This window comes from Pelodiscus sinensis, chromosome 9 (assembly GCF_049634645.1).
Source record: "Pelodiscus sinensis isolate JC-2024 chromosome 9, ASM4963464v1, whole genome shotgun sequence".
NCBI classification, from domain to species: domain Eukaryota; kingdom Metazoa; phylum Chordata; order Testudines; family Trionychidae; genus Pelodiscus; species Pelodiscus sinensis.
The window spans coordinates 24,096,845-24,121,138 of record NC_134719.1 but is presented as its reverse complement, the minus strand read 5'-3'; the positions used below and the strand labels follow the sequence as shown (position 1 = coordinate 24,121,138).

The 24,294-nt window shown below is 44.7% G+C and overlaps 1 long non-coding RNA gene across 1 annotated transcript in view; it reads left to right on the top strand.

Annotated features, from left to right (window-relative positions):
• Positions 1–24,294, top strand: part of LOC112546976 (uncharacterized) — a 70,827-nt gene that overhangs the window by 3,605 nt on the left and 42,928 nt on the right. The window lies entirely within an intron of this gene.

The following is a 24,294-nucleotide window of genomic DNA, read 5'->3' as shown; positions in this document are numbered from 1 at the left end:
CCCTGACTACATCAAATTCAAGCTCCCCTCTCACATGCAAGGCTGCACATAATCCTGTCCCCTGGTCAGTGTTCCTGCCCCCAGTACTTCTCTCACTATTTACATTCTTCCCAGTACTTTTGGCTCACTTCTCCCTCTCTCAGCTGCGCACCTTTCATCTTGATTCCTCTACATGTGGAACAATCCCCATGTGTTTCCCTCACAAGCACTGTCATTCCCATTCTAATCCCTGGTTAAACCCACCCCTTTGAGAAATCCCTCTTACCAGGTGTGAAAGCAACTTGAATTTCTTACGGGTGTTGTCCTACCACAACTTCCCCTGGGGAGGGTGGAGAGGGCTGAGGACTAGGGTGTGTTTGGAAGTCACAGGAGTCAGATCAGGGAGCTGGGAACACGGGGGTGCAGGAGTCAGGGCAAGTGGCTGGGGGTGTGTGGGGAGGCTCAGGGCAGGGGACTAATGTGTGTGTGCAGGGGGCAAGTCTGAAGCAGCCCTGATCAATCCTGGGTTACTTTACCTGGCTGGTGAAGAGGTCCCTGCCCACCCCACTGTTCTTGTGCACTGCTAAGGGAGCTGGAGGCCAGCTGTGTGGGGGCACTGCTGCAGGGAAACCAGTGGTGGTATGAGAGAACTCCTGGCATGCTCTCTTCCGCTGGCAGCTGGGAATCACAGACTGCATGTGCGCTGCCTGGCGTCCAGCGAGAGGGGCAGCAGGACAGGTGCAGACGACCCAGGACCCTGGTTTGAATCACATCCACCTCCCCTCCAGTGTGCCTTCCAGTGGTCCCTTTCATGCCAGCCTGCCTCACCTGGCTGGGTGCATGGGGACACCAGCGCCAGCCCATAGCAGGAGTGCCAGGAGCCCAGCTAGGAGAGCGCAGCGCAAACCGCACCACGTGTGCCTACAGCAGAGTGCCCCGCCAGCCCTTGCTGGAGTGGCACAGCACCTTAGTTTCACCTCTGCCTCTCACTGGTACCTTCACTCAATCAGTAAATCATATGTCTTCCATCACCTGAGCTGCTTTCCAATCTCATCTTGCATTTGTCTAGCACGGTAATAAGCTGCCCTGTTAATCTGAAGTAAGCCCTTCTAGGAGTTCACTCTGCTGGGAATGGTAAGTGCAGACACAGGCATTATCACACCTGGATGGAAGGGAGATGGGAATGGAGAGGAGAGTTAGTGCGTGGGCTGAACAGCCTGGAAAGATGACATGTAGGCGCAGCCAAACCTGGGAGAAGGTTCAAGCTCAACTTTGTTGATGTGTTCATAATAACTCAAGCCCCAACAGGGCAGCTAGCCTGGACTCTGCACTGCGTCTGAGGACAGGCTGGAAAGCACCTGCTCTTGCACAGAGAATAAGCTGCCCAGAGCAGAGAAAGCATCAATCGCATTTAGAAAGTGCCATGTAAATGTCATGCTAGGAGGGCCTGGCACAATAACAGTCAATCACTGGGATTCAAGCACTGAGTTTGTAAGAGAAGAGCGGTGAAGGCCCAAATCCCACACTGTATTTCAGCCTGCCAGAGCTAGAGGAAAAAGGACAATGACAGTCTTCTGGCATGTCCCTTTTGCTTTTAAAAAAATCAAAGTGCTTGTTCGGTGTGGCAGAGTCCGAGCCCAATAATACAGTTCAGTTTTCCCAGCTAACCCTTTTGGGAATCTCTTCTTTTTTTTTTTTTTTTTTTTTTTTTTAAATAAACCCAGTGAGAAAGCCCTCATTCATGAACTATTTACATATAAAAAGTCTCACAGGGGTAGCCACGTTAGTCTGTAACTTTGAAAACAATGAGGTGATCCTGTGGTACCTTTGAGACTAACAAATATATATAGTATCATGAACTTTTGTGGGCAAAACCCTCCTCTTCAGATGACGACTCCAGCTCATCAGCTAATAAAGTGGGGGTTGCCCACGAAAGCTCGTGATACTATATATTTTTGTTAGTCTGGAAGGTGCCACAGAACTACTACAGAGAGCTAGCAGGCTACTGCATTGTTCAGCTTTCACAGGTTTATACCTTAGTGTGTTCATTTGGTGAGAGAGGCCTGGGCCAACCTCTGGTCACATTCTGTTTCTTTGCCATTATTACGCCTGTTCTTCTCCAGCTCCCAGTCCCTCGTTCACCATGGAACTGCCTTTCTGTGTCTCCCCCAGGAGCACCAACTTGCTTTGACCTTTCAAGTCTTAATCCAGGCTGCTGAGGTTCTATCTGGGCCCTGCAAATTCTCCCTCTTGCAAACTACTAAGCTCTTTGGTACTCTCACTGGTGACCTCCCTCTTTTTTTCTGACCACAACACAAGCATCTTGGGCTGTCACTGTGTAAAGAGGCTTTGATTCTTTGGACACACAAGTGATTCATTCATTCTGTTAATTTTTACTGCCCACTTCCCTCTCCAACTTTCAAGCATGCACTTGCTTCTGGAATAGAATCATTCTTTTGTTAGGCTTGGCTGAGGGATGTCTCACCTCCCAGAACCTGCTGGTGTGGGCTGGACCCTCGTGTGCATGTCTGAGCAAGACAAATGCTAAAACCAATATAGAGCCCTCCTCCCTCATTTCATTCACTATTCCTGACTTTCTGGAGACTCCCACAGGATACATGGGACTCTATTCTCCTTGGGAATAGCTCTCTCACAGTTCCCCTCCCTCTCTCTCCAGAAAGACTTTCTAACCATTTAGCATCCTCGTGATTTTTCTATACAACCTTTGCAAAACAGCTGTGCAGCCTTGGGCTCAAGCCTGGAAGCCATCTCTATGGGGAATAGCTTGGCCACTGACTTGTAATTGCCTTTGATCCTAAAGTGCAGGGAGGTAATTATCTAACCAGCATGTTGCCTACTTGCTTGTTCCTTCCTCTAGACCAGGAGTTGGGAACATTTTTGGGGTCAGAGGCTGCTGACCCACAGAAAAATCAATCAGGGGGCCACGCACAAGTGAGAAGCAAAGTGAGAAGCCCCTGACTGAGAAGGAGAAAGACACTCCTCACGTTCCCTTCTTATTCCAGAGCCTGGGGGGGCCAGGCTAGTAGCTGTTGTATGCTCCAGCCCTGCAGGTGGGTGACAGAGAGGCTGGAGCACCAGCGTGGGTTCCCCAATGCTGAGACCAGGCAAGATCCGGGCAAGTTGAGGGCCGCATCCGGCCTCTGAGCCTGAGGTTCCCACCCCTGCTCTAGACCAACACATCCATGCAGGAAAGTCTAATAGCCCACTATAATGTAGTTACTTTTCCTCATGTGATCAGGTCACATACATACAATTGTTATAAATCAGGATTGTTAGAGTATTATATTGCAGCTTCATCTCTGCCAGAGGTACCCTTTAAGAGCTACCATTTACTTGCAGGGTCATAAGGTTTGTGCTCATCATTTCTATTCTCAAAATAGCGGACTTTGGAGAACTTTCATTGTCCAGGAGAGGGCTGGGCAATATGTGTATTTGTAGGTAAGTGCAAGATGTACATTTCTGGGGGGAAAGTTTGGGACTGGGAGAGTGTTGGGATCACCCTATTCAATCCAGTCAGACCTTGGGTGTGATTGGCAGGTTACAGGTGCACTCAGCAATAAATAGCTGAGAGTGACTTACATGCTGGAGGCAGCAACCAGCCCTGACCAGAGGCTACAGCAGGAAAGCAGTATAAAAAGCCCCACCCCCTAGTTTAGATTACTAAACTTACTAGCCTGGATTGCACCCCAGTTATGTCACAGATTGGTTATTTTCAGACAGAACATTAAATCGCGGAACTTTAGAATAGAGCTCTTTAACATAAATATTTTTGATCTCTCATTTTCAATTCATCTTCTTTTTAAGCAAGTGTATTGCTTGCAAAGTTGGTTTATTTGATTAAATAATCTGCTCTCTGTTGAAAAACAAAGGGAAAGTGATGCCTAAAACAGCCCAGTAAAAACTATTTATTCCAAGTAGGGCTCTCAATTGACCTGCATTAACACCTGATTAACACAGTCCAGGATTAATGCGTTAAAAAAATTAACACTTTAATCACAGGCATTAATGCTGCGCTGCCTCAAGTGCCTCTCCAGTACTTCAAAGGAGCAGCACCAGCAGAGCAGGGGATCACCTGGAGTCCGCAACTGATCCCCGGTTCCGCTGTTGCAGAGCCCCTTTGAACTGCCAGAGCGGCACTTCAAAGGGGCTTTGCAACGCGGAGCCAGGGATCAGCTGGGGATTCTAGCTGATCCCCGGCTCCACTTGTGCTGCCAATTTGAAGGGCCATTCTGGCGCCTTAAAGGGGCAGCGCTGCATGGAGCCGGGATCAGCTGGAGTCCCCAGCTGACCCCGGGCTCCAGCTTGCGCTGCCCTTTTGAAACACCGCAGCGGCACTTCCAAAGGGCAGCGCTGCATGGACCCTGAGGTCAGCTGGGAATTCCAGCTGATCCTGGCTCCATGCAGTGCTGCCCTGTCGAAATGCTGCTGTAGCATTTCAGAGGGGAGTTGCACACAATTAATCGCATGATTAATCGTGATTAAATTTTTTAATCACTTGAAAGCCCTAATCCCAAGCCACCAAGTATGGGATAGTTTAGTTTTTCAAGGTCAGTTCCTTTTTTTAAAAAAGGTTCATCATACAGTAAAAGATAAAGAGAGATGGAATTTCTCACAGTACAGGTGCAAGGTGAACAGCTGTGAAGCAGTAGAAATTCTTTTAATTAATCCCCAGATCTCCCTTTGCCTCCCCACTGTCCCTGATTATATAATTACTATTAGGTGCAAGTGATACAAGCTGCTCAATAGTCTACCAATGTGGTAGAGGCACAACAAGATGGCATGAAGGCTGATGCAGGGGAAACTTTTTTTCTCCATAACTGGAAGGCTCCCCAGTTATGGAAACTTACTAGTTGACACTGGGACAACAACATCCAAAAAGATATATAGCTCCTTAAGCCAAGCAAACAGGGTGCAAACAGTGAGGAACTTCTGAAATACCAGTGTCATCAAGCAGGGAGCTGAGTGCTCTAGGGAGGAGCCCATAAAAGGCTAGAACCCTGATCCTTCACTGAGATCTCTAACTGCAACCTTCTTTGTACAACCTGTAATCAAAATAATAGAATTTAAACCAAATTCGGACAGTTTCAAAGAAGAAGGGAGTATGGGTGTTGGTGAATAAGCTGTGGATAAAGATGGGTGTAGCCTTATCTCACTTATTTGTTTTCAGAGAAACACTTTGTTCAATATCTACACTTTAGTCAGCAAACTACAATAATACTCTGCTCCCTTTCTCACTCCTTATAAAAGCTCTGTGGGGCTCAGAAGTGGGTACCCTTCCATCAAAAGAAGCTGAGCCATTAAACAATATTACCCCGGGTTCTTTCAACCCAAAGCTCTTGGTAACTTTACTCTCTGTGAGGTGTGACAGGAAATAAATCAAGGGAGACACGGCTGCCTGAATGATAGATGACTGGCACAAACAGGACAACAGAGTGTTTTCCCTTGAAGTTAAATTATACTTAGTCTCTTAACTTACACACGTCCCAACAAGTTATTAGAACACCCCCCTCCCCCACAGTAATTACTGATATTGGGTGTGGCTCTTGAGTGGCATAACAACAGTCTTCTGATGGCCAATCTTCAGTCCCTTAGTGGGGGACCACAAAATGTGTCCAGAGAAAGACAGAGTCCCTGATGAGCCCCTCCCAACAAGTCCAACTACCCCCAATACTTCTCTATTTTGTTAGTTAGTATTACAATTACATGCCATTCACAGAAAGCTTGTTAAAGGGTAGGCAAGAGGTTGCCTTCTGATCATCAATTAGCCAGATGTGTTTTTTCAGAGTTCGCATGCCTTGAGGTCCTGACAGACACATCTCAATGGGGGACACAGACAAGCTTCTTCTTTTCTAAATGCATAGCTCAGCAATTCTGACAAAGACTTCAACATCTGGAAGGACACTGAGTCATGCTGCCCTTCCTGACTTGGTCATGCTAAGGCTGCTGCACAGGCCCATTTACAGCCTGCTGGCATTTAGCCATTAGCAGGAGTGGTTTAGGCACTTCACTGTTTTTCCAAAATTTCCTCCTTGACATTACCTGCTTTGTCTCAGTACACTAACAGACAGAGGTTGTGCTGCAAAGAACCTCCAGGAAATACAATTACAGAAGAGACAAACTGGCTTGAGATTGCTATTGACATTAGAAATGTAGTTTTCTGTTATTCAGTTTCAGGGTCACAACGTAAGGTTGTCGTACAGCATTTCAGCCCTGAAGTGCTCTGGTTTAATATTTGCACAGTATTTTTAAAATGTTAAATGAAAGAAAGTGATGCAACAGGTCTGCTTTGCACATAATTATCCAAGAAGCAAAGGAACAGAAAAATACTTTAACTTTCATGGTACTTTTCTTCCAAGGTTTCCAAATGTATTATACATTATGAAAGCAGATTTATGAAGTATGTTTATATCCATGTACGGGTCATTCCACCAACACTGAAGCAGACACCTCCTAAGGTGGAATGTTGATGGGATTCAAGATCTAATGAAGTCACTAGACAAATATATTGACCTAAAGGGACTGTGTCAGGTCAGGTCTCTGCAGAACACTGGAATAATACACGATAGTAACCCCCAGATGGATGTCATTGTTCTGACCATACAAGAAGAATTAGGTAGACATTATAATGACTAGGTAAATGCAAATATTCTGACTCCTAATTGTTGGAAATCTGGATGGTCTAAAAACTGGAGTTGAGCCATGCAATCAGAATTCCATTTTTAGAAGTTAGTTTTCCAAATTTCAGATCCACCCCCAGAGCCATTTAGCTAATGAGGTTTTACCTCTGTCTTAATTGGGTATTAGAATCCCTACTCTCACAGAGACCAGCACAGCCTGTTTGTGGGGTACACTGTATACCACCTGGCTCTGATTAGGCCAGCATGGAGCTCCACTGGTGCTAGTCCAAGGAAGATTTTGATGCTTATGAGAATGTATTGCCTGGGAACAATATGCTGTATTTCTGTGCATATCCTTACTAGATAAAAAACATACCCATAAGATTTGACAATTCACAGATTCATAAATATTAAGGCCAGAAGAGACCTATTAAATCAGAGTTAGGAAAAGAACCCAGAAATCTAGATACTGAAATATCCTGCTCTAGCCTACAGACCAACCTCCATCCCAGAGCTAGGAAGAGAAACCGGGAATACAGACACACAGCCGCTGCTCTGCTCACTGCACAAGTCTGCCACTCTGCTTCCATATGTCTGCCAATTTGAAAATCAAGGCAGAAGCCAATTTACAGTGCATAATAGGCACCACATGTCACTTTTTTGCCAGAGAGTTGATGATGATTATTTATTAATTAATTGTTTCAATTTAATCATGGTAACATTTTTATTACCTTGTGAACTTTCAACAGGTTTCTAAGGTTGGGGTATCCTGACTCTGGAGATTCATTTTATCACAAGGTGAAAGTATTAATAAACTTAGGCCTATGATACTAATACCTATAAGAATTGGTAAGTAAGGTCACAAGGAGGTAAGGTAAGGTCACAGGATGAAAAATAAGAGGTAAAGATACTCAGGAGAGGTGTCACTTTCTCAAGGAGACAATAGTAAAGGCACAACTGAAATCTATCCAAGAAAGATAGGAAGAATAGTAAAAGGCCCATTTGTCTCTTACAAGCTCTTAAATGACCTGAAAAAAAAAAATCTAAAAGCAATCTTGAAAGAGAGGAAACATGGACAAATCACTTAAGATGAGTACAAAACAATAGTACAGGTTGAACCTCTCTTGTCTAGCACCCTGGAGACCTGACTAATGCCGAACCAGAGCATTTGCCAAACCATAGGAGATCAATATTGTCTAGCAGCATTACCAACACTTCCACTGCTTACCAGGCTCTTAGAAGACATTTAAGGGTAAATTAGAGCTTGATAACAGCATAGAACACTGGCAGTCAGGACTAGTGCCTGTAAACAAACTTTATGGGACCACAGGAAACTTGGCCATGCCCATGATAAGCGGGTATCTGGCTAACTGAAATCATGCCAGCCCATGAATGTTGCCAGATCAGAGAAGGCTGGACTAGAGAGGTTCAACCTTTGCAAGCATTTAGGGACAAAACCAGAAAGTGTAAGGGTATGCTACACAGGAAAATTATTTCAGAATAACAGTCCTTATTTTGAAATAGCTTTCCTAGCGCCTACACTGCCAAACCACTATTTTGAAATAAATTCAAAATAGCAGAGCACTTATTTCAAATTTGATAAACCTCATTCTATGAGGAATAACGCCAAATTCAAAATAGCTATTTCGAAATAAGTGCTGTGTAGACACGTATTTCAAAATAGGGGGTGCCTTCGCGGCCACTCCAGACTCAACCTCGTGGCCAGGGTGCCCTCGTGGCCACATCAGCCTTAACCAAGAACACTTCTCTCCCTCCCCCCCTCCAGAGCCATTAAAAGGGTAGACTCTGGTCACAGTGCCTGTGCCAGCTCCAAGCCTGACAGCCCAGGGACAGCAGTCACTGACCCTGACTCAGTGGCCCAAAAACATGAACCAGCAAGCCACTGGCAGCGAGCCCTCCACCGCTCCCCAGGAGCAGTCTGCCAGCTCCAGGAGCCTGCCAGGGTCCAAAGAAGGCGAGCACCTTCCTGGTCCAGGGTGGAGATCATGGACCTTATTCAGGTTTGGGGGAGATGTCCCCAACGTCCATGATCTCAACACTAGATGGAGGAATGCAGCCGTCTATGGCAGGATAGCTGCCAGCCTGGCCACCAAAGGCCACACGCGAACCCAGGAGCAAGTTTGCATGACAATCAAGTTGGTCTGCTGAGACCCCAAACCCTAAGACATGAGCTTCCCCTCCCGCTTCTTCCCCTTGCTTCCCCCTTTCAGCTCCCTCCTCCCAGGTTTTCCCCTCCCCTCTCCCCCCTCTCTTCTACCCTCTCCTGCCTCCTTTCCCCAGTCTCACCAGAGTTTCATCCTCTCCCCCCACCCCAGTTTTGTTAAATAAAGAGAGTATGTATACATGAAAATACGGGTATTTTATTTTACATCAGGAAGGGGGGTTAGGGAGAGGTAAGTGGAAGTACGTAAGGGAGAAATGAGGCACAAGCCCCCAGTGGGGCAGACAAGGGAGGCTCTTAGTGCTCCTCATGGTGAAAGCTCTCCCGCAGGGCCTCCTGGATACTGACAGCCCCCCAATGGACCACCAGGATGGCAGCCTGCAGGAAGTGCAGCCAGGCACACAGCAACGCATGCAAGAGAAGCACCAGAATGCTCAGGGGCAGCTCTGGCTCCATGTTGCAGAGTGCTGTGGTGTCCCGAGTGAGAGCAACCAGAGCATGCAGATATAAAATGCTTTGCTGTCCCTCATCACAAGCAGGGAAACCTGAGAACTGGCTGTCCGGTGGGGTCCCTTTAAGCACAGATCTCAGACCTGGTGCCCTGCCGGAACTGGTTCTGGCCAGCCTTAAATGCGATTCAGAGTCCGCTCAGTGTGGACATGCTATTTCAAAATGCATTTTGTGTGTAGATGCGTTATTTCAAAATCAGCTATTTCGAAATAACACTGTAGCGTAGTCATACCCTAAGACACAAAATGAATTACATCCAGCAAGAAGCATAAAAGACAATATGAGATTCTTTAAGCAAGACAATGATAAAGGAAAGTGGAAGCCCATACTGGGTCAGGTCAGTGGTCCACGTAGCCCAGTATCTTGTCTTGCAACAGTGGCGGGTGTCAGATCCGGCAGAGTAAATGAACAGAACAGACCAATTTTGTATTATCTGCAAACTTTGCCACCTGCTATTTCTCTCTCCACTATGAAAATTGACCATTTATTCCTACACTTTGTTTCTTATCTTTTAGCCAGTTACTGATTCATGAGAGAACCTTCTCTTTTATCCCATGACTGCCTACTTTGCTTAAGAGACACAGCTGTAGGACATTGTCAGGGGCTTTTTGAAACTCCACAGGCCTGTACACAGGGGGTTATGAATGCACACATTCCGCCATGGTCCTTCAAGTAAGCTTGAGGCTGGGGCAGCGCATTGCCCCAGCCTCCCTTCCCCTGTGCTCCGGCCAGCTGGGGAAAGGTAGGAGTGGTTTGTTGCCCCAGCTGGACAGGGGAAAGCAGGAGTAGCTGTGATGGCATGTCAGGAGCCCCCAACCCTGCACCCCCATCTGTAGCCAGATGTGAATCTCAGCCAGCCAGTAGAGTAGAAAGTTTTACTGCTTCTCAGAGACACAGCATAGCATAGGAGCAATGTTAGCTCAGCCACAGAGAGCCTTATTCATCTTGGCAGGGGGAAGGGCTCATGGCACCTGAACCCCCCCTTTCCTGCTTTCAGTCTGCTCTCCTCGTCCTACCCAGCCGAGACTAAACCACACACCCAGCAACTGGTCCCTCAGCCCCCAGGCAGCTACGCCCCTTGCTTTGTTCAGATTCCTCTATCTAGCCCAGGTGTCAGGCCGGCTGGGCCACTGCCTACATGTCTCCCCTCAGGAACCCCTCCTCCACTGGGCACTGCTCACAGACACACACAGAGTCGCTGCAGACCAGCATAGGGCAGTAGGAGTCACACACAGCACAACAAAGCAACCAATGAATGCAAAACCAGAGCGAACATAGGATTACAAAAGTAGACAGTACCCCCTCTACATCACAGCAGCACATTGCCCCAGCCTCCCTTCCCCCAGCCTCAGCCAGCGGAGGAAGGCTAGAGCTGATTTCTCCCTCCTCCAGAGTGAGGCTGGGGACAGGGCTGGGCAGCTGTGGTGGGGGTAGGGCAGCCACCAGCCCCTCCCATGGCTCACAAACCCCTCCCCAGAAATTCCTACATATGGGCCTGCTCCAAGTACACCATATCCACTGTATCCTCTTTGTCCACTTGCTTGATGACATCCTCAAAGAATTCTAAGTGATTGATGAGGCATGATTTCCCTCTATAAAGGGCATATTGACTCTTTCCCCCAACATACCATGTGCTTGATCATTCTGTTCTTTACATTGTTTCAGCCAATTTGCCTGATATTTTGCCTTTAAAGCCCTTTAAAAAAAATCAGCATTATGTTAGCTGTCCTCTGGTCATTTGGTATATAGTCTGATTTAAATAATAGTTTACACACCATAATTAGTAGTACGTCTGATACCATCTGGTGCTGGTGACATAGTTATCAATTTATTCCAAAACCTTCTCTAATGACACCTCAAAGACGGCACAATTCCTCAGATTTGTCATCTGAAAAGAATAGCTTAGGTTTCGGAAACTCCCTCACATCCTTTTCAGTGAAGACTGAAGCAAAAATTTCAATTTCCAGACTTCCTGAAGCACATTCTTAGAATTTCCATCATCCTGTCCCCCCACTGATTGTTTGGCTGGTATCCTGCTTCTGATGTGTTTACATAAGTTTGCTGTTAGTTTGAGTTTTTTGCTAGTTGTTCTTCAAGTTCTTTTTCTAGCGGTCTCATTCTGCTCCACATGACTTCCAAGAGTTTATGCTCCTTTCTATTTTACTTACTAGGACATGATTTCCAGTTCTTAAAAGATAGGTGCTGTTTTTGTTTATTTTAGCCTCAATGCCCTTAATTCAAGTTTAACACAGTGGCATTATTTTGGTCATCTTATTTTATTATTATTCAGATTATACATTTAGTGTGAGCCTCTATTAAGTGGTTTATAAATAGTTTCCATGTGGCCTGCAGCATTTAATTCATGTGATTGTTCCTTGTAATTTCTATTTAACTAGCTACTTCATGTATGTGTAAGTTTCCCTTTTTTCAAGTTAACTGAGAAACCTACAATAGTAGCATTTAATTCCCCCCTCCCCCCCTACACAACATTTAATTTAATTACATTAAGGTCGGTATTACCGAGTAATTCATCTGAATTCATTTCTTGAACTAGAGCTTGTGCTTCATTTAGGAATTAATCAAGAATTGCTTTTCCCTTTTTAGGTCCCAGAACTAAGTCTGCCAAGAAACAGTCATTAATGGTGTCCAGAAGTTTTGTCTGGGTTACATTCACAGGTCACATGGACCCATTCATTCAATGTGGTGATAGTTAAAATCTCTCATTACTGGTTGAACCTCTAGTATGGCACTGAAGGGATCTGACCAATGCCAAACCAGAGAATTTGCTGAACCATGGGCGCACAATATTGTAATGAGTGGGTCTCTTTATTTTTCTTTCACTGGGACAAAGAAATGGGACAATGTTTGCAGTGCTGCTTAATAATGTATGACTGTACTGATACACCCTATGTACGCCTACTCCTAGCCAAGACTTATCAGCTCTTTTCCTAACAAAGTATTAGTGTTAGACAGTTTTACTGTATTGGCAGAAGGAAATAAGTAGATAAAGAATAAAAATCATGCTTAGGCTTGGTAGTTTTACCAGCACTTCCACTGCTTACTCGTCTCGTTAGGGGACAAATTAGAGCAAAAACAGTACAGAAGACTGAGTCAGGAATGGCAGCCATAAACAAACTTTACAGGTCTTCAGGAAACTTGGCCACACCCATGGTAAGTGTACATCCAGTGAACTAAAATCACGCCAGACCATGATGGTGCTGGACCAGGGAGTGTCAGACTAGAGATGTTCAACCTGTGCTGGCTTTTCTGTTTTTGTAGCCTCTCTCTAATCATCACACAGTCACCACATCCATCCTGGTCAGCAGTATATTCCTACTCCCTTGATCTTATTATTCAAGCATAGAATTTATTCTATCAAGCATCTGTGGGAGAATTTGCTTCAGTTAAGATTTTAATTGGACTCCACACTTTCTTTCACATTTAGTGCCACCTTCTGCAGCGTGACCTAGTCTGTCACTCCCATGTATTTTGTAACCTGGTTTGACCACAATCCCAATGATTGTTAAGCTCCATTAACTTTCTGGGATGTATATTATCTCAATAGCTTAACAGGCACTCAAGTTCACACATCTTAGCATTTAGACTTCCAGACTTTGTACAGAAGAACTTACACAAGTCCTGATTTCATGTGATGCAATTGAAAGGGATTCTCTTTTATGACTGCCTCTATTCAATTCCTACCTGTTCTTGAACCACTATAGTCTTTTTACTAGGCTATAGAGAAATCCCGTTAATAAATGCTCCTGAAGGGATGGTTCTGTCAATTTTCCCCACAACCCTTGAACAACTCCTCTGTGACCTTTTTCCATTTTACATGCCATTATCTGGTTCTGTTTTGGTTTAGGGGGAACCCATCCTCGCTATATAATCCACTTCTTTCCCAAAAGAGTCCTAAGCATCTAATAAATTTAAATCTCTCCTCAAAACACCTCATCAGATGCATGCACTGAGATCCTGAAGTTCTGCCTGTCTCTCTAGCCCTGTACATGATATTAGAAGCATTTCAGAAAATGCTACCATGGATGTTCTGGATCTCTTATCTAGCAGCCTGAATTTGGCATCTAGGATTGCAGTGCATTGCTGCTATTAAGATGCACCACATCTAGCAGCTCCAACCCAGGACAGGGCATAAAAGTCTATCAAGATGTCTTGAGAGTCAGCCTTCACACCTGTTAGTTCACAGTTCTCCCTATCATCACAAATCCAACTACCTACATTTCTAATAATAAAATCCTCCATAGCTATTATCTTCTCTTCCTAATAATTAGGGTTCCCAACATGCAAGAGGATATCATGACATCAGGTCCCAAGTATGGGACTGTTTCCCTCCATTCCAGCTTGATTATCTTCTTCCTTGAGACTTTCATCCTCCTCCTCAATAACATAGAAACTGTCAGACTGTGGATGGGACTGTTCTGGTGTGTCCTTGAAAATCCATGTACCTCTTCATCTCCCTTACCTACTCCAGTTCAGCCACTCTGGTCTCAAAAGGGTCTCTGAAGACCGTGAGTCACACACATACATTACCTGCCCTTAAGGCAAAGAATTGTACATGCTGCATTCAGTACAATGAACTGGATAGCCCCATCTCTACTGCTGGACTTCTGCCTACATTATTTTTATTGTTGCCAGGATTTTGTAGGTTCATTCTTGTGTTTTGGGTGAGGATTGCAAGATGGTTATTGGCCTAAAGTTAGAGTCATTATTTAGTAAGGAAGAAGAACTGATAAAAATCAGGAAGGTAAAGGTGTTCGATGCCTGTTTTGCATCAGTCTAGGCTAAAAAGGTTAATTGTGATTAGATTCTTAACACAACAGCAAGGGGGAAGGAGTGCAAGACAAAATTCATAAAGAACAGGTTAAAGAATAGTTATATAAGTTAGATGTATTCAGGACAGGAGAATCTGATCAAATTCGTGCAAGGTGCTTAAGGAACTTAAGTGACTATTGCAACCAAGCTATTTTCAGTATGAAATTAGATGAATGAGAACTTCATCCATTTTCTGATTGTCCAGAAAACACAATAGAATGACTCTCTAGGTCTGTGGATAGACATTTACCTGAGATTGTGAGAGACCAAGTTCAGGGTCTTGTTTCAATCATGATTTAAGTACATTGAGTAGAGGTTTCAATGCAAGAGACTGAGGCAGAACTACTGTAGACAATTCTATATCCCTGTGCTTAGGACATTCATCCACCAGCTGGAAGACCTAGGTCCAAATCAGGCAAAGGGGGGGACTTGAACCTTTAGTCTCCCACATCCTGAGTGAATGGTCTAACCACTAAGCTCAGGGTTATATAAGTATAGCTCCAAAACTCTTCTTCCAGTTTTTGGAGAAAAGAGCATAGTTGCCTAATTCCAGAAGAGGACTAACAGTTGTGAATCTGTGGGGAGGTAGGCATCTCCCTCCCACCTGGACTTTGGCATTCAACTCCCTTTGAGGTGTGGGTCTACAGACCCATGCCTCTCCTCAGCATTTGCCAATGGCTAGCTTTGGTAGCTCCCCACTCAGCTTGCTGGTGTCTATGAACCCCATTCTAGGGAACCTATGTTCCCCCTGCATTGTATAGGGAGCCTGAGCACCTAACTAAGGGCTGTTGATTCCATGAGGCAGCAGGGTGAAGTTAGGCACTGCTAGGTTGAACCCAAAGTCGCCTTTGTAGAACTAGCTCTGTGTTTCTGTGCCATGCTCTGTCAATGCCCAATGGATCCTATTGGACCCAAAGTAGTGCCTTCAGTTTGTATTTGAACGCCTCAAATGCACCAGAGAAAAGGCCTCTCAACTTCATCTAGCATTCTTCTTTCCCTGTGCTTTAAGGGAGACCTTAAAAACTTAAGCAAACAGTAAAGATAGTTTAAGTGAATCAAAAGCTGCAACTGCCAAAACAAAAGCAAGTCCAGAATTCCTCCCATCTTAGTCTGTAAATTTAACTCGGATTTCTGAGTTCTCTGTAGTAAGGCTCTCTCAAACTAAAGAATAAGCAGTGAAATTTTAACAAGTGAAGGAGGAAACAAACTGGTAATTTAGAAGCTTCAGGGGGTAGCCAAGTTAGTCTGTATAGAAAAAAAAACAAATGGTCTGGTAGCACTTTATAGACTAACAAAACATGTAGATGGTATCATGAGCTATCGTGGGCACAGCCCACTTCTTCAGATGACTGGAGTTTTGAGTTTAGGATGTGCAGACCCAAAATAAATGGGGGGGGAGGAAAAAAAGGAGGAGGGTGGAAGACAGGGAGTAGAGGGTATGGAAAATTAAAGGGAAAAACAGGAAGGCAGAGCTGGGAATCAGTAAACACCTGAAGACTGGGTAGTTAAAACGAAGCAGATAAGAATCAAAGTCAGCAGACAGTACCCTTCCTAACACAGGAATGTACACAAAGAGCTGTTGGCTCCTTCATTGAATGTTAGGTTGATAGTGTCCCAACCATCCCTCATCACAATTGATGTGGTAATTTAGACATTCATAAATCCAGCAAAAGTTAATAGGATGCGGAAGAGGTGAAGTTAGCACTGAATGTATCCCCTGCTCTTATTTCATTGAGCATTAGGATTTAACTTGATTTCAGCATGTTATGATAGGATCTGCAACACAATGATCACAGTATGTGTGTCACCAATTTATTTTTGATGAGGTAAAAACCCTTAGCAATATGGATAGAAAAACTAAAATTCTCTTTCTTGAGCAGAAAAGCTTAATGACCTATGCTTAGATGTACAACCAAGGTTAGAGTCTTATTAGAGCACAAGTCTTCTGAATTTATGACCACTGCTGAGTCCTAATCTGAGCAATACATAGACACAGACACTGACAGCTATATACAAATGTATTTATATTGAACTCAACTCTGCCTCCTTTATGAAAAACAAAATACAGCCAAGATAACAGCATGTAGGTAACTTCATTGACGAGCACATTTAAAAATCCCGAGCAGAATGTTTAAAGTTGTACCGCTCCACAGTTTAAAGTAGAGGTGGGCAAAAGCCTCTCAGCAAACTGGATCTGGCTGGCCTAAGGCTTTGATCTGGCCCGGGAGGCAGTTCCAGGCCCCACTGCCTAGCACAGGGGCCAGCAACCTACAGCATGCTTGCCACTTATATCATGCAAGCCAATTTTCAGCATCACGCAGGAGGAAACTCAGTCCTGCACCTCCTCTCCCAAGCAGCCGCTGGAGAGCACTCTCTCCTCTCGGCAGAACATCAGGTTGCAGTGGGAGGAGGCAGCACTGGGGCCCAGGTTCCTCAGCAGCGCCTCCGCTGAGACTGGAGGTGCCGCTGCCATGGCCATGTGGTCTAGGACTGGCCATGGAGGCGCTGCTGCGATGGTCATGCGGTCCAGGGTTTCATGGCCACTGCGGTGACACCTCCAGCCTCTGGGGCCTGCCCTGGACCATGTGAGCTGCAGCCTTGGGGCCTCAGGGGCTGGATCCAGTCAATAGTAGCAGCAGGGCCTCTGGGCCCGGGCCCGAACCACATGGACCTTGGCATCAGGGCATCCCTCCGGGGCAGCCGGGACAGCATGGCTGCAGCTGTTGCTGCAAGGGTGCATGAAGCCAGGTAAGGTCACCCCTCATACCCAGACCCTCCACACTCTAGTCCCCTCACTTTCCAGCATCTCCAGCTTGCTCTGACACCCTCCCTTGATCCTGCACCTTTTCTCCTGTCTGATACATTAGTTGACTACTTGCTTCCCCTCCCTTGTTGCTTCTATCAGAAAGAGCCAGCAACGGAGGGAAAGAGGAGGGGATGCTTCAAGCTGGCAGTGCTGTGTGGAGCTGGGGTCAGCTGGGGACTTCCCACTGACCCTGGGCTCCACGTGGCACTGCTGCTTTCGAATGCCACGGGGAGTCCCATGCGGTGTTTCAAAACAGCAGCACCACATGGAGCCTGGGGTCAGCTGGGGATTCAATCAGTCCTCCCCGGACCAGTGCTCCCTGCATCACTTTAGCCTTTGAAGTGTAGCAACAGCCCTGGGGTTGTCGCTACACTTCAAAGTCAAGGCTCCCTTATAGACTAATCGAATAGTCGATGCAAATTGCATTGACTATTCAATTAGCATATTAATCTAAATTTAACATCACTACCATACACTGTCCCCTCCCCCTGGCTAGACACCCTTCTCCTGGCCTGCTTCTGCACCCCCACCTCCCTCCCAGACCCTGCACCTCATCCTTATCTTACATATTGGCAGCCCTGACTCGTGCACTGTACCACTCATTTTTGTCCCTACCCCAGAGCCTAAGGAGGTCCATAAAATCCACAAACTCCAGAACCCCAGAAAAAAGTAAATCTGGGCTATGGGAAACCCTTCTCCTCAGTTTCCCCTTCCCTTCCATGAGGCTGGGGCACCAGAGGAGTGAGGTGTCTCCGTTGGGCCACATCAGTGGGTTTTGAGGGGTTTTTTGCTTCTCACTTGTGTGGTCCCCAACTGATTTTTCTGTGGGTCAGTAGCCCCCGACACAAAAAAGGTTCCCGACCCCTGCCATAAATAAAGAAAACATTGAAGCCTTTTGTGTTAGACATAATATTTTACTTTATTTAAAGTGAAGTTTGCTCATGAGAAAGTTAAAATGCTTAATCGGTTTCATAATTTAAATTAAACCATTCTCCCTAGCTGCAGCTAGTTCAGAAAATAAGGTCACTGTATCCAGCCTGCCCTTGCATCCCCATTTCCTTTGCCCAGCACACAGATCCATGAATAAGTTAAATCTCAATTCGCCACTTCTGAAAGGTTGCCAACCTCTGTGCTAAAAGATAACATATGTATCTTAAATTAATGGAGATTGCCTCTCTCCTAGAACTGGAAGGGACCTTGAAAGGTCATTGAGTCCAGTCCCCTACCTTCACAGCAGGACCAAGTACCATCCCTGACAAATTTTTGCCCCAAATCCCTAAATGGCCTCTGCAAGGATTGAATTCACAACCCTGGGTTTAGCAGGCCAATGCTCAAACCACTGAGATATCCCTCCCCTCCCCTCCTCAATTAATTTATTTATTAGTGAAGCTGCTATATGTAGGATTAGTATTGACTTTAAAAAGTATCACTAGCACTCGAACCCGTACGTAGAAGCGAATAAGTCAGATCTCGGCACTTCACCTCTGAAAGGTTCCTGACCCCTGCCCTGGAGCGTTGCCTGAGAGCTGGGCACACAAAAGCCCTTTCAACTGCTTCTATTTAAAAGGGCTCACGCTTGCTGGGCAGCTGTGTTACCTGGCAGCCACAAGCCCTTTTGAACACAAGTAATTGGAAGGGCTTGCAACTCTCAGTGCCACTGGCCTGTGGGCTGGGAGCAGCCAGGGAGGCGCAAGCTCTTTCAACTGCTTCAAAGGGCTAGTGGCTGCCAGGTGGCTGTCAGGCAACAGGTTAGCAATGGGGGCTAGGAGCTGCCAGCCATGTTATGTGAATTCTAAGCCTATACCCGAGGCAACTCTGGAAGGAGGCTAGCCCCCCGCACCCTCCCATCTGCACCAGGTCCTTCCATTGGCCAGAAGACAGGGGGCAGAGACCCCAGGCCAATCAAAGCTCCTGGTAGGGTAGTTCTCAACCCCACCCCTTCCATCCACTGCCCAATCCCTTCTGGGTCAGCTTGTGGCTACTTCCAAAATTTGTAAAGTGGCCTCCCTTCAAAAATTATTGCCCAACTCAGTTTAAAGCACTCTTGCAATACTACTACTAATAATGATGAATTCCCACCCATTCGCTCAATGTAAACATTGATATTGCTTCTCTCAGAATCCTCCCACTTGTCCTGGGATAGATAATGTCCTTGGAATAAGTCCTAAGGGTCAATAGACTTTGGCTTCATTGGACCAAGACAGGTGGAAAGCAGCACTGACTTGTTATTAACACTGCCTCACAAGTGTTATAACTGCTAATTGCAAACAATTTCATACATGAGAAATCTCTCTCATAAAACAACATATGAATTAGAAGATAACTACTAATCCTATTCATGATTGCTTAAAATGCTATAAGTTAAGGTTTCTTATGGGATCATCATAAGACACCACTTTATGGAAGAACAAATCTGGATATTTAAAAATATTACACACAAAAAACTGGGTTAGAATACCATGATTAAAGTTGCAAAGTCAAGCACACAAGATAAGGAATATCATCAGTTAAGGTTGCCTTAGCAACCTTAACTGGGCACTCTTATGGCTATGACGGCAAGCCTACCATGCAGGTCATGAATTTTGTGACTTTCTGGGACATCTGTGACTTCTACAGCTGGCAGGTGTGACTGGCCCCAGGGCTGTGGGAGCAGCTTGGGAGGCCCTGGGGCCAGTTGCACCACCAAATGCACACACACACCCCACACCAAAGGTGACCCCAAGCTGTCCACTACCTTTCCAGCAGCAGCAGCAGTAGCCCTAAGCTGCCCCTCTTGGAACCTCTACAGCATCTCAGAGCCCCCTCCAGAGAAGCAACTGCATCCCTAGAGCCCTCCAGAATACTGAAGATTTAGCCAGGGGTATATACAGTACAAGGCATGGACAGGTCATAGGGCCATGAATTTTTGCCAGTGGCCTGTCCATGACTTATCCTAAAATTACCCATGACTAAATTTTAGCCTTAATTATGGTACAGTCTTTAATTATGTGATCACATTTTTCCATCAGACACCTGCCTCGCGCAGAGCATGGAGTGCAGACCGATCAATTAATACTCAAGTCTCAGAGGTGTAGCCATGTTAGTCTGTATCTGCAAAAACTATGAGGAGTCCTGTGGCACTTTAGAGATTTTGCCTAAGAAAGCTTATGCCTAAATAGTGCCCCCCCAGTCAGCCCTTCAGCACGCACAGGGCTCCAGCAGCATTTTAAAGGACTTGAAGCTCCAGCCACTGCCATTGCCCTTTTAAATTGCTGCAGTGCATCTATTCCCAGTCTCACCCTGCATCTCGTCTGTGGGCCTGATTACAGGTAAAACACTTTGCATCGATAGCCCTGGGAGGTCCCTTGCTCTGTGGAGTGGCAGATGTGAAAGCATGCTCAGAAAGGATGGGCTTTTCAGAAAATTTAGCCCTTACAGCCTCGAATCTCTAAGGGTTATTTCCCCTTCAGAGACTGATAATGTGGCCAGATTCCTACAGGAGCAGCAAAACGCATGTTGCCAACACTATGGCCACTACACAGCAAAAATGTCGAGACTTTACACTAAAGCTTCTAAGAAAAACAGTCACCAGAGTTACTTTAACATTGCACAATGTTTTTGCTCCAGACTCATTTTTGGAAATGGGTAAACCATTTCAGCTGAAGTATCATTTCAACGGAAGCAATACAAGGTATTGCACAACCTCAATAACAAACAGTGCTATCTACCCTGTATACAAGTAGACTGCAACTTGTGCTGTTTGCGTGAATTGATTTTTTTGTGCTACTGAAATAATTGATGACATTTCTTAGTGGCAGAAGAGGCAAAATATTTTTGCTTCAGACATGGTTTTAAACATCTCTAAAAAGTTTAAAAATAAGAGCACATAAGAATTTTCAGAGTTTGTAATAAATCTTCAGCATCACATCATCAGAAACAAACAAAATATTTTTAAATTAAAGTGGAGCCTTCCTGATGATTTGTGAAGGTCGATAAGGAATTTCGCTGGCTGCAAAATTGTTGCTTGTTATTAAGAGTTGACATGAGGACAACTAGACTGAAAGTACATGTCTAGATAATTATGTATGGCTGAAAGAGTTTGATTATTTTTAAAGGCCCAATTTTGTAAGCAATTTGGGCCTGAACTGAAGCCCTCTAGAATCCTTAGGAGTCTTCAAGTTGACTTCAGTGATTATGGCTCAGACCCTTTTGTGTGGGCTAGAGATTTTGGAGGACAGGAGGAATTCAGTTTGCAATGTTTTATTTGAAGGATAACTATTTGCATTAGATTTTCTTCTGTGTATTCATCATTTTACCGTTTACAAGACAACCTTCAACATACATCCAAGGAGATATACACTCTCATTTCCCCAAAACTGTGGCGTGTAATATTCTACAAAAGAAAATCCTCAATACAAATTTAAGTTCTCGGCAAAGATGCTAGTGTAGAAGTGTTTTCATATGTACCTATTAAAATTCCTCTGTAAACTCCCAATTTAAGCAATGCTATTAAATTAAATAAGACAGCTTTTAAGTTGGATATAAAATTTCTCAATGTTGTAAGATTAAATGATACATTACGGCATGATCAATTCCCAAATGTATGGGTCTGTGGTCATTGGAAAAGAAATATTGTAATCATCATGTGGTCAGTTAAATTCCCTATTTAATCCCCTCACAGATACATTAAGAGAATTAAATATCATAATCACTTTTAAGCTGCAGTAAGAAGTCTTTCAGCTCACCAGAAAGTACCAACGTTAAAAATAGGCTGCAATTTGATTAAGTACTGAAGTATACTTTTCTAAACAATTTTTTTAATATTTTCAAGCCTCCCAAATACTTTTATAATCAAGACCTGACAGCAGCACATCCAGATCTTAGCTATCTATTTATACAATGTCTGATAAAGGAAACATTTTCTAGCTAGCTACAAAACACCTAGATCTCCATTTTAATAAGCGCTAAACACATAGGCTGTGTCTAGACTGGCCAGTTTTTCCGGAAAATCAGCCGCTTTTCTGGAAAAACTTGCCAGCTGTCTGCACTGGCCATTTGAATTTCCGCAAAAGCACTGACTTCCTATTGTAAGAAATCAATGCTTTTTGCGGAAATACTATGCTGCTCCCGTTCAGGCAAAAGTCTCTTTTGCGCAAAACTTTTGCGCAAAAGGGCCAGTGTAGACAGCTGAGATTTGTTTTCCTCAAAAAAAGCCCCTATCATGAAAATGGCGATCGGGGCTTTTTTGCGGAAAAGCGCGTCTAGATTGGCATGGACACTTTTCTGCAAAAAGTGCTTTTGCGGAAAAGTGTTCTTGCCAATCTAGACGCTCTGTTCCAAAAATGCTTTTGACGGAAAACTTTTCCGTTAAAAGCATTTCTGGAAAATCATGCCAGTCTAGACGTAGCCATACAGATTGAACCTCTCTAATCCAGCACACTCTGATCTGGCAACATCCATGGTCCAGCATGATTTGAGTTAGCTATAGGTCTACTGATCACAGGTGTGGCCAAGTGTGCTGTCCTATAAAGTTTGTTTACAGCAACCAGTCCTGACTCTCAGTGTTTTGTGCTTTAGCTCTAATTTACCCCTAAATGTCTTCTAAGAGCCCAGTATGCAGTGGAAGTGGTGGTAATGCTGCTAGACAATATTGACCTCCTATGGTCCAGCAAATTCTCTGGTTCAACATTGGTCAGGTCCTGATCAACAACATTTGAAGAAAAATACAGCTCAGAAGCTGAAATAATCTTTTACAACCATTTTAGTCATGTTTGTAAGTCTCACTAAAGCGAGAGACTGACCCTGGCTTTAGCTGCCTATATTATGGATCCAAGCTGTGTATGTTCTGGAATCCCAACTTGAAGAGGATTGGCAGGCACACCAGAACACACTGTGTGGCAATGCAGAGATGCATACATATAAGACAAAATGCCAGTTACCTTCAAACAAGGATTCTTATTTTATTCCTGCTGAGAGATGCTTATCTTTTGAAATCTGTGACCTCTGACAGAGACATCTGAGTATTAGTTCTTTCACAGTGGCATCAAAGCGGCATTATGCCAGTCTCGAGTTATGCAAGTTCTTTTTTGATAATAGAACACAAAGCATTGTCATCAACAGACTAAGTTTGAGGAATGCCAAGGCCTACGATCATAAGTAGGGTTGCCAACCCTCCAGGATTGTCTTGGAGACTTGAGGAATGAAAGATGAATCTTTAATTAAGGATTGTTATACAATGGAATCTCCAGGAACACATCCAACCAAAATTGACAACTCTAATCATGAGTCACTGACTTTTTGGCAATGACATTCTTGATTTTGGGGGCAGGGGTTAATTATTATTTGAGAACAAATCCCCCGCTCATTGGTATAAAAGGACCTTCACAGAATGAAATGGGATTGAAAGTATGCCACACATGCTTTTCAGGGGAAAAAAAAAAAAATCAGCATAGGCTGGTGAAGCAATTCAGCGTATGCACAACATTCAAGATCTACCAGCCAGATCCCTTGTACCAGAGAATTCACTCTTAGTGTCAGAAACATCCTCAATAGACACAACTAAAACCAAACATCCCAGTGCAATACAAACTCAGCATATCTTACTCCAATTCTAGGTGCAGAGAAAAGCATTTGTCTAGGCAGTCTCCCCTCTCCTGAAGGGAATTTTTTCTTTAGACTTTCCTTGGACCACCTGCATTGCCATTAATTCCTCACTAGTCAAGGGCCCACCAGTGTGTTATTCACAGTTCCTGTCACAGTCACCTTTAGAGCCTGTAAATGTGGGGCCCTGCCCTGACAACACAGCCCACTGTTAAACTGCTGCAGGGAGTTCAAACAGCTCCCTATAGCAACCACATCTGACTCAGAGATTTGTTGCTGACCTTTGACACACCCAGACACAGGTGCAGAAATGAAGTTCTGGGCTCTGGCACCCCACCCAGTCCTGTGTGAACAATGAGGATCTACATACATTAGAGGGATATTCTGGTCTGTGTTATTTGTGATTTCTTACAGGTACTGTCCTATTACAACCTGGGTCCTTGTCAGCTCTTTAAATGGCTCCCTGCTGGCTTTTGCTGGAGCTTCACACTGGGGCACACCTGCTTACTTTCACCTCTAGATGCAATAGCACCACATTAACTGAACTGCCAGCAACAGCTCTATCCAGTGGGGAAGGGCATCTTGGTAAAGGAGTCCTGTCAGCTGCCGGCTGCTGTATCAGGGGACAAGTGAAGTAGATGAACAATACTGACTGATTAGTTTGCTATCCGTCTTTCGAATTCTCCTCTATGTGATCTGTATGCACAAAGCTGTTTACCTAGATCAAGATTTTCTTCCTGTGTCCTCTTTGCCTCCTTGGCACTCCTGTC